The sequence below is a fragment of the Anolis carolinensis genome, chromosome 6 (genome assembly GCF_035594765.1).
Source record: "Anolis carolinensis isolate JA03-04 chromosome 6, rAnoCar3.1.pri, whole genome shotgun sequence".
Classification (NCBI taxonomy): Eukaryota; Metazoa; Chordata; class Lepidosauria; order Squamata; family Dactyloidae; genus Anolis; species Anolis carolinensis.
Window position 1 is genome coordinate 80,355,932 of NC_085846.1, and position 12,221 is coordinate 80,368,152.

At 41.4% G+C, this 12,221-nt stretch overlaps 1 protein-coding gene across 1 annotated transcript in view; it reads left to right on the plus strand.

Annotated features, from left to right (window-relative positions):
• The first annotated feature begins 6,436 nt into the window (after positions 1 to 6,436).
• scrn1 (secernin 1) overlaps positions 6,437 to 12,221 on the plus strand; it is a 42,728-nt gene continuing 36,943 nt past the window's right edge. The window contains exon 1 of the mRNA XM_003222173.4: positions 6,437 to 6,720. The gene's annotated coding sequence lies outside the window, so the exon portion shown is untranslated. The remainder of the gene's footprint in view (positions 6,721 to 12,221) is intronic.

Sequence of the window (12,221 nt, forward strand, 5' to 3'; positions counted from 1 at the left end):
TATCGGGATAATTGAAATCGCCCATGACTACTATATCTCTTCTTTGTGCCTGTTTGGTCAGCTGTTGACAGAAGGCTTCATCAAGTCCTTCATCCTGACTCGGAGGTCTGTAGTAGACACCCACGACAAGATCTTTTTGAGTCCCGGTTCCCTTGATTCTTATCCAGATGCTTTCAAGCTGGTTTCCCAGATTACAGTCTTGCATTTCTTCTGCAACGTAACTGTTTTTGACATATAAAGCTACTCCCCCTCCTCTTCCCTTTGTTCTATTTCTGTGAAAGAGGTTATAGCCCTCAATGGTTAAATTCCAGTGATGGGAGTCATCCCACCAGGTTTCAGTGATGCCTATGACATCGTATGTGTGGTGCTGTGCTAGGAGTTTTATAATATGTAACTCCTACCACTTGGACTGAGTCAACACACACTTATGGCAAGTCCTTCAAAGAGTTTTTAAAAAATATTTGTTCAGGGAGAGATTTACTTTCTCTGGGGCCGAGAAAGTGTGACTTGCCCAGGGTCACTCATTGGGTTTCCAAGCGGGAACTTAACCCAAGTCTCCAGAGTCCATAGACCGGTGTTTCTCAACATGGGGGTCAGGAGCACTATTGAAGCACAACATACGGTATCTCATGAAAGCCTTTTTAAAAAAACAAACAAACCCATGATTTGTAAGATATCAACATACTTTCCCAAACTGTTTGTCATTTACGAGTAGCAATATTAAATATGTGTAAGAATTTTATTTCTCTCTCTCTTGGGCTGCTCCCTTGATGTATACATGATATCATAGACCACTTCTTATAAAGATCAAGAGACCTTTATGACCTCATAGAATTTCTCCATGTCTGGTGTTCTCATATTGAAGCTTCTTTAACAGAAGTACTTCCGGTTGCCTACCAGACAGTAAGGATGCTTCTTGGAGGCTTCTGTTATGTGCTTATATTGGGGACTGCCGTCTTACTGCCAAATGTTCTCAGCCACAAAAAACCGGCCTGGGCAACAACTGGCTTAGATTTGTCATCTCAAGAAAGAGAACAACTTTGGAAAAGAGAGCAATCTGATGTTTGTCTTCTTTTCGGCTTAGACATTTCATGAAGGAAATTAAAGGCATGGTTTATTCGTTGTGCGCTGCTACTTTTCATAGCTATTGGTATTTCTATCATCTACATTTCATGGAAATGCATGAAAAAGTTAAGGTAATATTTATATGGGGGCTCTTGATGGCACAGTGTGTTAAAGCACTGAGCTGTTGAACTTGCTGTCCCAGGTTCAAATCCCGGGAGCGGAATGAGCGCCCACTGTTAGCCCCAGCTCCTGCCAACATAGCAGTTCGAAAACATGCAAATGTGAGTAGATCAATAGGTACCGCTCTGGCGGGAAAGTAACGGCCCTCCATGCAGTCATGCTGGCCACATGACCTTGGAGGTGTCTATGGATAATGCCGGCTCTTCGGCTTAGAAATGGAGATGAGCACCAACCCCCAGAGTCGGTCACGACTGGACTTAACATCAAGGGAAACCTTTACCCTTAAGATTTATATGTATGCATTTTACAATGAACAGTATGGTCCACCCATTTGAGTGTCTCACGTATTTTATCTTATTTACATATTTCTAATGAAAATGTATTTGCATTGTTCTCTACGCCTGCAAGAAGAACCTTACAAAAAGGTTACAGCACTTTTTACAGGTCTCCTCCCTGTATTTAACAGCAGACTGACTGTGACTGTGCAAGTGGCGCCATCTATATGTCAAACTATAAGTTGCAAGATTTGAATTGTATCATGCCTGATTTTGCCCTTACCCTGTAAATGTAGTTGGATTGGTTATTTATATCTGTCAATCAATGTTGTTTGCACCTGTTATATTGCACCTGTCACTCAGCTCAACTGTTTGGCTCCACCTCTTCCTGGAGTAGGACAGTGTTTCCTCCTTTCATTCCACCAGCAAGCTCTCTACCAGATGGATGTGAGAGAGAGACTTGGCTCTAAAAGCCCTTGATTAAGTTACCTCTCAGCTCCAATTCTGAGGTTCTTACCCTTGAGACCTACGCTTCATGTTCAGGGCCAACCTGAACGACGTTGAGGAGTCTCAAGCGCCTTCAAATCAGTCCTTTGGCAACAGAGGATGACTGTGTCTTCAAACATAGGTCATTGGACTGAGGCTGAGTTTGCTCCGGCATCCACAGCCATTGAGAAAAAGGGACCTGGAAAAGCTTCTCAGCTACAAAGCTCCACGGACTTAAAACAACCAAAGACTGTAATGTATATTTTCCTTTATCCCTTTGAAACTTCCAGATAACCTTTTGTGAACAATAAAACCAGTTTTTGAGTTATCTAGTGTTTTGGTCCTTGGGAGTTCCAGTTTCCCTAAAGGAGGGCAAGAAGCAATCCCCTGGGGAAAGATGTCACATCCATGCCTCTATCGCTAAGAGTTGTAGCCCCAGGCACGCCGGCACACTGACACTTTGAGAAAATGTCACTTTAGTCTATGGTTACTATCTACACATCAGGCTTCTGTTAAGAAACACAAAGATACGGAGAGTAAAACCAAATGGCCATTTTGATAAACCTCTATTTTTCCCCTTAAGTTAATACAATGATCTTGTTTTGTCATTTTTCCCAGTCCAGCCAGGCCATGACCAAGATACCAGCTACTGCAGAAGTGAAAAATGAACGGGTGCTGGAGCAGTTAGTGAAAACCACCCTTGAGATCAACAAAGGCATTAAAGAGATCCTACGGATGCAGAGGAAATTACTAAAAACTCAATTAACAACAGGAAGAAATATCTATGAAACGGAGGGCAAGGTTTCAACCCCAAAGTGATCCTGCTCAGATTCTGGTCAAAAAGAAGGCAGAAGAGGAGAAAGGGGAAAGGCAGGAAAGAAAAAGGGGAGGCGAGGATGAAAGAAAAACAGGAATATGAGAGTTAGTGAAAGGTAGAAAGGGTTGGGGGGGCTGGGGAGGGAAGGTTTGGAGAGTTGGGGGGGGGGAAGTAGGGGAAAGGGATAGATAGGTGTAAAGTTAATTCAGATGTTTTAAATAAAAGTTGGCCATGTTTTAATCCACACTGTTGTCTGATCTTTTATTGCAGGGGTGGGATGGCAAATGTGACACAATATAAATTAAAGCAATGCAATTGTACTGTACTAAAGTATTAAAAATACAGTATATACTCGAGTATAAGCCGACCCGAATATAAGCCGAGGCACCTAATTTTACCACAAAAAAAACTGGGAAAACATTGACTCCAGTATAAGCTGAGATACCAGTAAAATTACATTAATTAAGGCCTCAGTAGTTTAAATGTTTTTGAATCTTTACATCAAACTGTAACTTAAGATATGAGTGTCCAACTCTGATTAAATCATTATTTTCATCTTCTTCAATGTAAATGTGCTTATTTATCCTTTTAATAATACAGTAGAGTCTCACTTATCCAAGCCTCGCTTATCCAAGCTTCTGGATTATCCAAGCCATTTTTGTAGTCAATGTTTTCAATATATCGTGATATTTTGATGCTAAATTCGTAAATACAGTAATTACAACATAACAGTACTGTGTATTGAACTACTTTTTCTGTCCAAGTTGTTGTATAACATGATGTTTTGGTGCTTAATTTGTAAAATCATAACCTAATTTGATGTTTAATAGGCTTTTCCTTAATCCCTCCTTATTATCCAAGATATTCGCTTATCCAAGCTTCTGCCGGCCCGTTTAGCTTGGTTAAGTGAGACTCTACTGTAATAGAGGCTTGGATAAGTGAGACTCTACTGAAATAGCATTTGGAAAGAGGATATGATAGTTTGAGGAAAAAGAAATGGGAACAAACAAAGAAGTTTAACTGCATGATATGAGTCTGCACTGACCATATAATGTAGTTTCAAACTGCATTATATGGCAGTATGGATGGAGCCAAGGTCGACCCACATCCCTGACTCTGCCTCCATCTGCTGACACAGATCCAGTTTGACACCACTTTTAAGTGCCATGGCTCAATGCTATGGAAGTTGTATTTTGGCGAGGCACCAGCACTTATGCATAGAAGGCTCAAGATCTTGTAAAACGACAATTTGCATGATCTATTCTGGCTGTTAAACCCTATGGAAAAGTGTGATGGTAGGATGTCCATGTAGACAACAAATTAGACCAAAAAGGAACCAATCCAGTTGTCCAGACTGCTATTAAATCCATAAATATTCTGGAGTTTTCTGCAAACTCTGGAGTATCTCCCAATTTGGCTTAAATGGGACTAAAGTTGGGTTGCGGGCCAAAAAAATGGAATCCTGGAAGCCCATGTACATCATGAAGACTGCTACAGCTAGACTTGAAGTGAGTGCAGTACAAGAGTTTTTTTAACTCATGTAAACAAGCCCTAAGTCTGTGTTTACATGCCTTCAGGTTGTCTGTCAATCTTGTGGTCTTAGGAACCCCTTGATGAGATTGGTGAGAAAGCTTCACTGGAGACACTCTCCTTATGATAACTCTTTCAGGAGTGACTTTCCCTTCCAAGGGGCAAATTCCTCTCACTTCCAGTTGTCTCATCCCCATTCTTAGCTATGGATGCTTGTAACTCACGGACTGCCTGGAATCTGTACACAAGAGGGCAGTCTCATCTGATTTGGAGAAGCTCCAAGCAAGCCGTACACAAGCAGCAATACAAAGAAACTTCAGATAAGATGCAAAAGCAACCCAGTGAGGCCAGAGCATCCTTGGCAACCAGGGGATGCTGACTGTGGAGGGAGAATGAATGTCTGTGCAGGAATGGGAAGGGAATTGAATGTGGACATAACTGGAAGCCTGTTAAGGATTATATAGCATTTTACAGGCTAATTGAGGCTGGTTCTATATTAGAATTAATGCAGTTTAACACTGTTTCAATGGTGCTGGACCAATGCTCTGGAAACACGAGATTTATAGTTTGATAATGCAGAGAAGACAAAAGACAGTGGCTGCAACTGATCGCCATGATTAGCATTGCAAAGCCTTGCAGCTTCAAGGCCTGGCTGAGTCCTAGCTGGGGGAATCCTTTGTTTGGAAGTGTTAGCTGGCTCTGATTGATTCCCCCAGGCAGGCACCCAGCAACATCCAAGGGAGCCAAAGAAGACCTTAAGATCATGACGGGAGGGGGGGCAGATTAGTAGGATGTATCTAGATGCTGTTTTATGTTTTAATATCTTAATGTTAATGGTTTTAAATTGTATTTATATGTTGATTGTTTCTATTGATTTTATGTTATGTTTTATTTGCTTTGTATAATGAGGCACTGAATTTTTGCCTAAATGTTTGTTGTAAGCCGCTTTGAGTCCCTTGCAGGGTGAGAAGAGCGGAATAGAAATGAAGTTAATAATAATAATAATAATCAAGGCGATTACCGTTGAAAAGACTTGGTCTCTTCCAACTCTTATGATTCTATGAACAAAACTAAGAAAAAAAGGGAGAATTCCAGAAAATGAACCAAATCTGGCTAAAAGGTAAAGGTTTCCCCTGACGTTAAGTCCAGTCATGTCTGACGCTGGGGGCTGGTGCTCATCGCCATTTCGAAGCCGAAGAGCCGGCGTTGTCCGTAGACACCTCCAAGGTCATGTGGCCGGCATGACTGCATGGAGCGCCGTTACCTTCCCGCAGGAGCGGTACCTATTGATCTACTCACATTGGCATGTTTTCAAAGTGCTAGTGTTGTAGATGAAGGGAGAGATAGTTGGCAGGAGCTGGGGCTAACAGCGGGCGCTCATTCCGCTCCCGGGATTTGAACCCGGGATCTTTTGGTCCGCAAGTTCAGCAGCTCAGTGCTTTAACACACTCTGCCACCAGGGGCCCGCAAATCTGGCTACCAGTATTAAAAAAACAACTCTAAAATCAGGACAGTAGATAAAGAACAACACTCAAAAACAGAGGAATTCCAGACAGGAAACAATCAGGGCTAGCTAATCACCTCCCAACAAAGGATTCCCCAGGCAGGAAGCAGCCAAGCTTCGAAGCTGTAAGGATATTCAATGCTAATCAAGGTGGGTTTTTTTTGTGTCAGGAGCAACTTGAGTCGCTTCTGGAGTGAGAGAATTGGCCGTCTGCAAGGACGTTCCCCAGGGGACGCCGGGATGTTTTTTTGATGTTTTTACCATCCTTGTGGCAGGCTTCTCTCATGTCCCCGCATGGAGCTGGAGCTGATAGAGGGAGCTCATCCGCGCTCTCCCCGGGTGGGATTCGAACCTGGCAGCCTTCAGGTCAGCAACCCAACCTTCAAGTCACGAGGCTTTAATCCACTACGCCACCGGAGGCTCCGCTAATCAAGGTAACCAATTGTATTCACACTGGCCTCCAAACAGACAAGAGGTCTTTCCCCCACCCTGGACCTTCTACAGATAGAAGGGTTTGGAAAGCAATCTTTCTCTCACACACACACATCCCTCTGCACATGCTCAGAGGCACCCTTCCCTCCCACTGCCGCTCAGCTTCGGCAAAGCGGCTTAGGAAAGGGCCAGGAGGAGCGCTTTCCCTGCGCCGGGCTTCTTCCTGCAGCGGAGAGTGGTTAATTCAGGAGGCGGAGGCTCCTCCCTCCCTCCTTGCTGCCTCTGCTGTGTTCACGTGAGCCGGAGCCCAGCTGGTACCTGGGCGAGAAGGAGAGGCCGCCCCGCCCGGCGCTGTGGCTGAGCTTTCCCTCCCTTGGACGAAGAGGAGGAGGAGGGACCCCAGAAGAGCAACCCAAGGAACAGCCCGCAAGGTGAGTCCTCAATAGGGGCCTCCTCACCTCCACCTCTAAGCATCCCAGGTGGAGGAAGGGTGCCCGGTGGGAGGCGGCCAAGGCGTCCCTCGCAAAGGCATCCTGAGGCAGGCAGGCCTCAAGGACAGGCAGCTTGGAAGACCCTTGTGTCTGCTGCCTCTCTCTCTTTTCCTCCTTCCCTCCCCCTCTCCTCTTTTTCTCTTGACTCTCTCTCTCTCCCTCCTCTCTCCCTTCTCTGCCTCCCTCTCTTTTTCTGCCTCCCTCTTTTTCCCTCTCTCCTCTTCCACCTTCTGACTCCTTTATTTTTATATTATTATTATTATTATTATTAAATATTGTATTATATCAGTTTATTTTTTATTATTACAGTAGAGTCTCACTTATCCAACACTCGCTTATCCAACGTTCTGGATTATCCAACGCATTTTTGTAGTCAATGTTTTCAATATATTGTGATATTTTGGTGCTAAATTCATAAATACAGTAATTACTACATAGCATTACTGCATATTGAACTACTTTTTCTGCCAAATTTGTTGTCTAACATGATGTTTTGGTTCTTAATTTGCAAAATAATAACCTAATTTGATGTTTAATAGGCTTTTCCTTAATCTCTCCTTATTATCCAACATATTCACTTATCCAACATTCTGCCGGCCGGTTTATGTTGGATAAGTGAGACTCTACTGTATTTTATATATTCTTCTTTGATTTTTATACATTTTTTATTATTATATCATTATTTTACTATTTTTATATATTATTTATTATTACATCTCCCTCCTTCTCTCCCTCCCGCTTTTTCCCCTCTTCTCTTCCTCCTTCTATCCCTATATATATATAATATCAGAAATGGAGATGAGCACCATCCCCCAGACTGGACTTAATGTCAGGGGAAACCTTTACCTTTACCTTATTACAATATCACTACTGTATATATATATTATATGTATATTATATCATTATTTTATGATTTTATGTATTTTATTTTTTATATTTTATTTTTATATATTATTATTTTATATATTATTATATCATTATTTTTATATATATTTATCATTAAATCATTATTTTATAATTTTTATATATTATGTATTATTATCTTCCTCTCTCGCTCTCCCTCCTTCCCTCTCTACTTCTCCTTTTTTCTCTCTCTCTCTCTCTCTTCCTTCCTTCTTTCTCTCCCTTTTTCCCTCTCCTCCTCCTCCTATCTCCCTCATCTCTCTTTCCCTCTCTCCCTCCCTTCCTTACTCTCCTTTCCTCCTTCCCCCTCTACCTCTCCTTTTCTCTCTCTCTTTCTCTCCCTCTTTCTCCCCTCCCTCCTTTTCCCTCTCTTCCTCCTCTACCTCTCTTTCTCTCTCTCTTTCCCTCTCTCCCTTCCTTCCTCACTCTCCTTCCCTCCTTCCTCCCTCTCCCTCTCCTCTTTCTCTCCCTCCCTCTTTCTTTCTGTTCTTCCTTCCCTCCCTCTCTGGACCCTTCCACACAGCCCTATATCCCAGAATATCAAGGCAGAAAATCCCACATTATCTGAGTGTGGGCTCAGATAACCTAGTTCAAAGCAGATATTGTGGGATTTTCTGCTCCCTTTCTCTTCCTCCCGCCCTCTCTGTTGACTCTTTCTTCCTTTTCCAGATGAATCCAAAAGATTTCTTGGAAACCCTATATATCTATCATTCTCCCCCACCCTCATCTTTTTGTAGGACCAATAAATCCAGATTGAGGGGGAGAGCCGGAGAGAGAGCTTTCCAAAGGGCTATTTCCCTTGATCTCGTGGCCTCTGGATGACTCATCACCGGAAGACACTCTAATCTCAAAGGGTGGCAAATGGCCATCAGTGGGAAAGTGCTAAGTGATCCAGGAAAGTGATGGCTTTTGGTGGTGTGAGCCTCAAATGATAGCTTTGAGCCCACTGAAGCCATCCTTGGATGCTCCCTCCCACCTCTGCAGGTTATCTTTGGGTCTGTGCAGGAGGAGAAATGTGGAAAATTGAAATATCATTCATATAGAAAGCTCATGCCCCTTGAGATTCTTTCAAGTTCATGGTGCTTCGATGAGATACAGGTTGAATATCCCTAATCTGAAATGCTTGGGACCAGTAGTTTTGATTTTGAGATTTTCAATTTTTTGGCATAACTTGTATATGCATATATGGATATAATGAAAAATCTTATTTTGACCCAAGTCAAAATATGAAGTCAATTTATATTTCATACACGCCTAGCCTGGATGCAATCTTATACATGAATATGCATCCTTTTGTGCATGGAGCAAAGTTTGTGTATCAGAAAGCAAAGGTGTCACTATCTCAGCCACCCAAATGGATGATTTTGAAGTCTTTTGGACTTTGAAATCCAAATAAAGGATGCTCAATGTGTATAAATAACTGCAAAGCTATGCTTGTTTGTTTATACAGTATAGTCTCACTTATCCAACACTCGCTTATCCAACATTCTGGATTATCCAACGCATTTTTGTAGTAATGTTTTCAATACATCGTGATATTTTGGTGCTAAATTCGTAAATATAGTAATTACTACATAGCATTACTGTGTATTGAACTACTTTTTCTGCCAAATTTGTTGTATAACATGATGTTTTGGTGCTTAATTTGTAAAATCATAACCTAATTTGATGTTCAATAGGCTTTTCCTTAATCTCTCCTTATTATCCAACATATTCGCTTATCCAACGTTCTGCCGGCCCATTTACGTTGGATAAGCGAGACTCTACTGTATGTATTTGTGTGCAGCTTGTCTCCAGTTAGTAAGACCAGGTTACTGAGATTTTTCAAAGGCATCTTCTCTATGCCTTTGGATAGTGTAAATGTAAGTATGCCAATTGTAGCAACTACCAGTGTATTATTTCAGTTGATCTGTTTAGTTTCAAAGCACTTTTGATTTCTCATATGCCAGGTATTTTGGTGTGCTGCAGTGCTCCAGTGGTATTCCTTCACAGGTAATCCTCAGAGCTCTGCTCTTAAAATGAAAAGCGCACGTCTGCATTTTAGTTGGATTAGGAATCCGTTGGTTTTCCCTGTAACAGGCAGTAAGACCACCTAATGCTTCAGAGAGCTTCTGTTCAATTATTTCAAAGTTCCTTGCTTGAGCGGTGATGGCATGATCGTCAGCATAATGTCTCTTCTGTTTTCGCCATTTATACAGAACTTCATTTCTCATTGCAATTCTGTCTTGATTTTAATAAATTTGAATAGAAGCACCTTGCAAATAACTCATCTGGATTTTTTTTTGCATTTTTTTCACCCTCCTTTTTTTCAGAACATTGCGCTTTTTGCTCGCCCCCCCCCCCCAAAGCCTGCTTTAATGTTTTAAGCTTTTAAAACTTTCTAGCACTTTAATGCTAATACAGTAAGCTCCTGTAATTCGAAAGATCAAAATCATCCCAATGTACTGATCATCACGTACCTTGAGAACTGAAGTGGAGGAAAGCTCTCAGAGATTTTCCTCTGTCATCCATTTCCTAATCTTGCAACTCTGGATGTTTAAAATTGTACTAAAGATACAGATTCCAATTTTTGGAAAGATCCGCCCATCCATACTAAACAGTTTAACTTATGATCATAGATTGTAGATAGCATTTTCAGAGGGAAGTGGGGACATCACTAGAAGAAGCATTTTCTCTACTTGAATTCTCAGGCTAATTAGAGAGTGTGTTTTAAATTTTAAAAGTTCCAAGATTGGAAGAGGCAAGAGGGGGTGGACTGTCACTTGAAGATTTATTTCCCCTTTTGAGTTCTCAGGTTGACTAATAATAATAATAATAATATTAATATTAATAATAATATACTTTATTTATATTCAACTCTATCTCCTCGAGGGGACTCAGAGCGGATTACAGGTACATATATAGCAAACATTCAGTGTCGTTATACAATTGACAAAGACAGACAGTAACAGAAACAGAGGTACGACTTTCCCTCTCTTTTCATTTCTGGCATCTGGAGGCTGTGCTTGATTCAGCCATGGGGAGGTGCTGTTGTTCCATTCTTCTATGCCGAGGAGCTTGTCATCCATGGACACCTTCCGCCAACATGTTTTTCAGGGGCACTTTGTACCTCCCATCAAAGCAGTACCTATTTATCTACTCACATTACTGTTTTTGAACTGCTAGGTAGACAGAAGCCAGGCTGAAGGCGGGAGCTCACCCCACTCGCAGCTTGTACTTCCAACCTTCCGATCGGCAAGATCTTCTGTGGCTGGCAGTTTTAACCCACTGTGTTAGCCGTGGCACTAAGAAGAATGTTAATGTTTCTGAGTGCAGAAGCGTACTAGTTTTGTGTCATGCCTCCAAAAAGATCTTTTTATTGAAAAAGTAAATAAAAGGAGACATTGGAGAAGAGTAAGGAAAGAAGAAGTGGGTTAGATACAACAGGGATGGTAGGTGGGGAGAGAATTTGTTTACTTTTCTTTTATTCAACTTGTTTTCATCACCTTTCTGGCAAAAACAATGACAACAGAGCATTTGGACAGGGAAGAGTCAAGAAATGACAGGAAAAGATATAGGACTAATCAACAAACATTGCATGTCCGAAAGGGCTCCTGGGTGTATTATTTGCTTTTCCTGAATGCTGTCTTTATATGTTGATCCCAAGATCTGGTCATGTTGCAGTAGAAGGTGTATGCTTTAGATGTCTTTAAGCTAGATATGGACCAGTGTGGTTGGGGCCGCCATAGCAAAATACATCATCCTGTTTTTGACCAACCATTGGCCAAAATTAAAACAAGAAGTCAGTTCTAAATATGAGATTTACAGCTTGAGTGCATTTCTCACTCCCAGATGTTGAGTGTTATGAGACCCTTGGTCTATACAACCCCCACCTCTACTCTAAACCCTGCATGAGTTGTGAACATGCCCATATAGCCCGGAAAACACACAACAACCCTGTGATTCTGGCCATGAAAGCCTTAGACAACACCTTGCATGAGTTATTATTTTAGTTGACTGATTCCTGATTGTGGGTTGGAAAAAGCTTTTGCCTTAAGAATTGGAAATCTGTAGCAAAGGAGTTGTTTGACATATAGAGAAGTATTATCTTCCCATATCCAAAGACAATCCCAGTTTTGTGTTATCTTATTTAATCGATTTATATCCCATCCTTCTCACACACCCACGGGGGAGGGGGGGAGGGGCACAAGGTGGCCTCACAACCATCAACCATTAGATTATAAAACAATTTAACATTTGATTATAAAAACAATATAATCCATAATAACAATTACAGATAAAACAAATAGTTAAAAACACCAATTATAAAACCTCAATTTAAAATTGCACACGTTCTTAGACATTCACATCAGGTACATTATTGCAAAGCGCGTTTTGATATCCTTTAGATTGGAAAGGCCCAAAATATGGAATGAGCTGGCTTTTAAGTTTCACTTGTTTGCTCATTTGCCTAATTTGTCCTCAAGTTTTGTAAAAAGGCAAAAATTGGAAATAAATAGCATTTTTCTAAAAGGCTATTTACAGTGTGACTTTGGAAG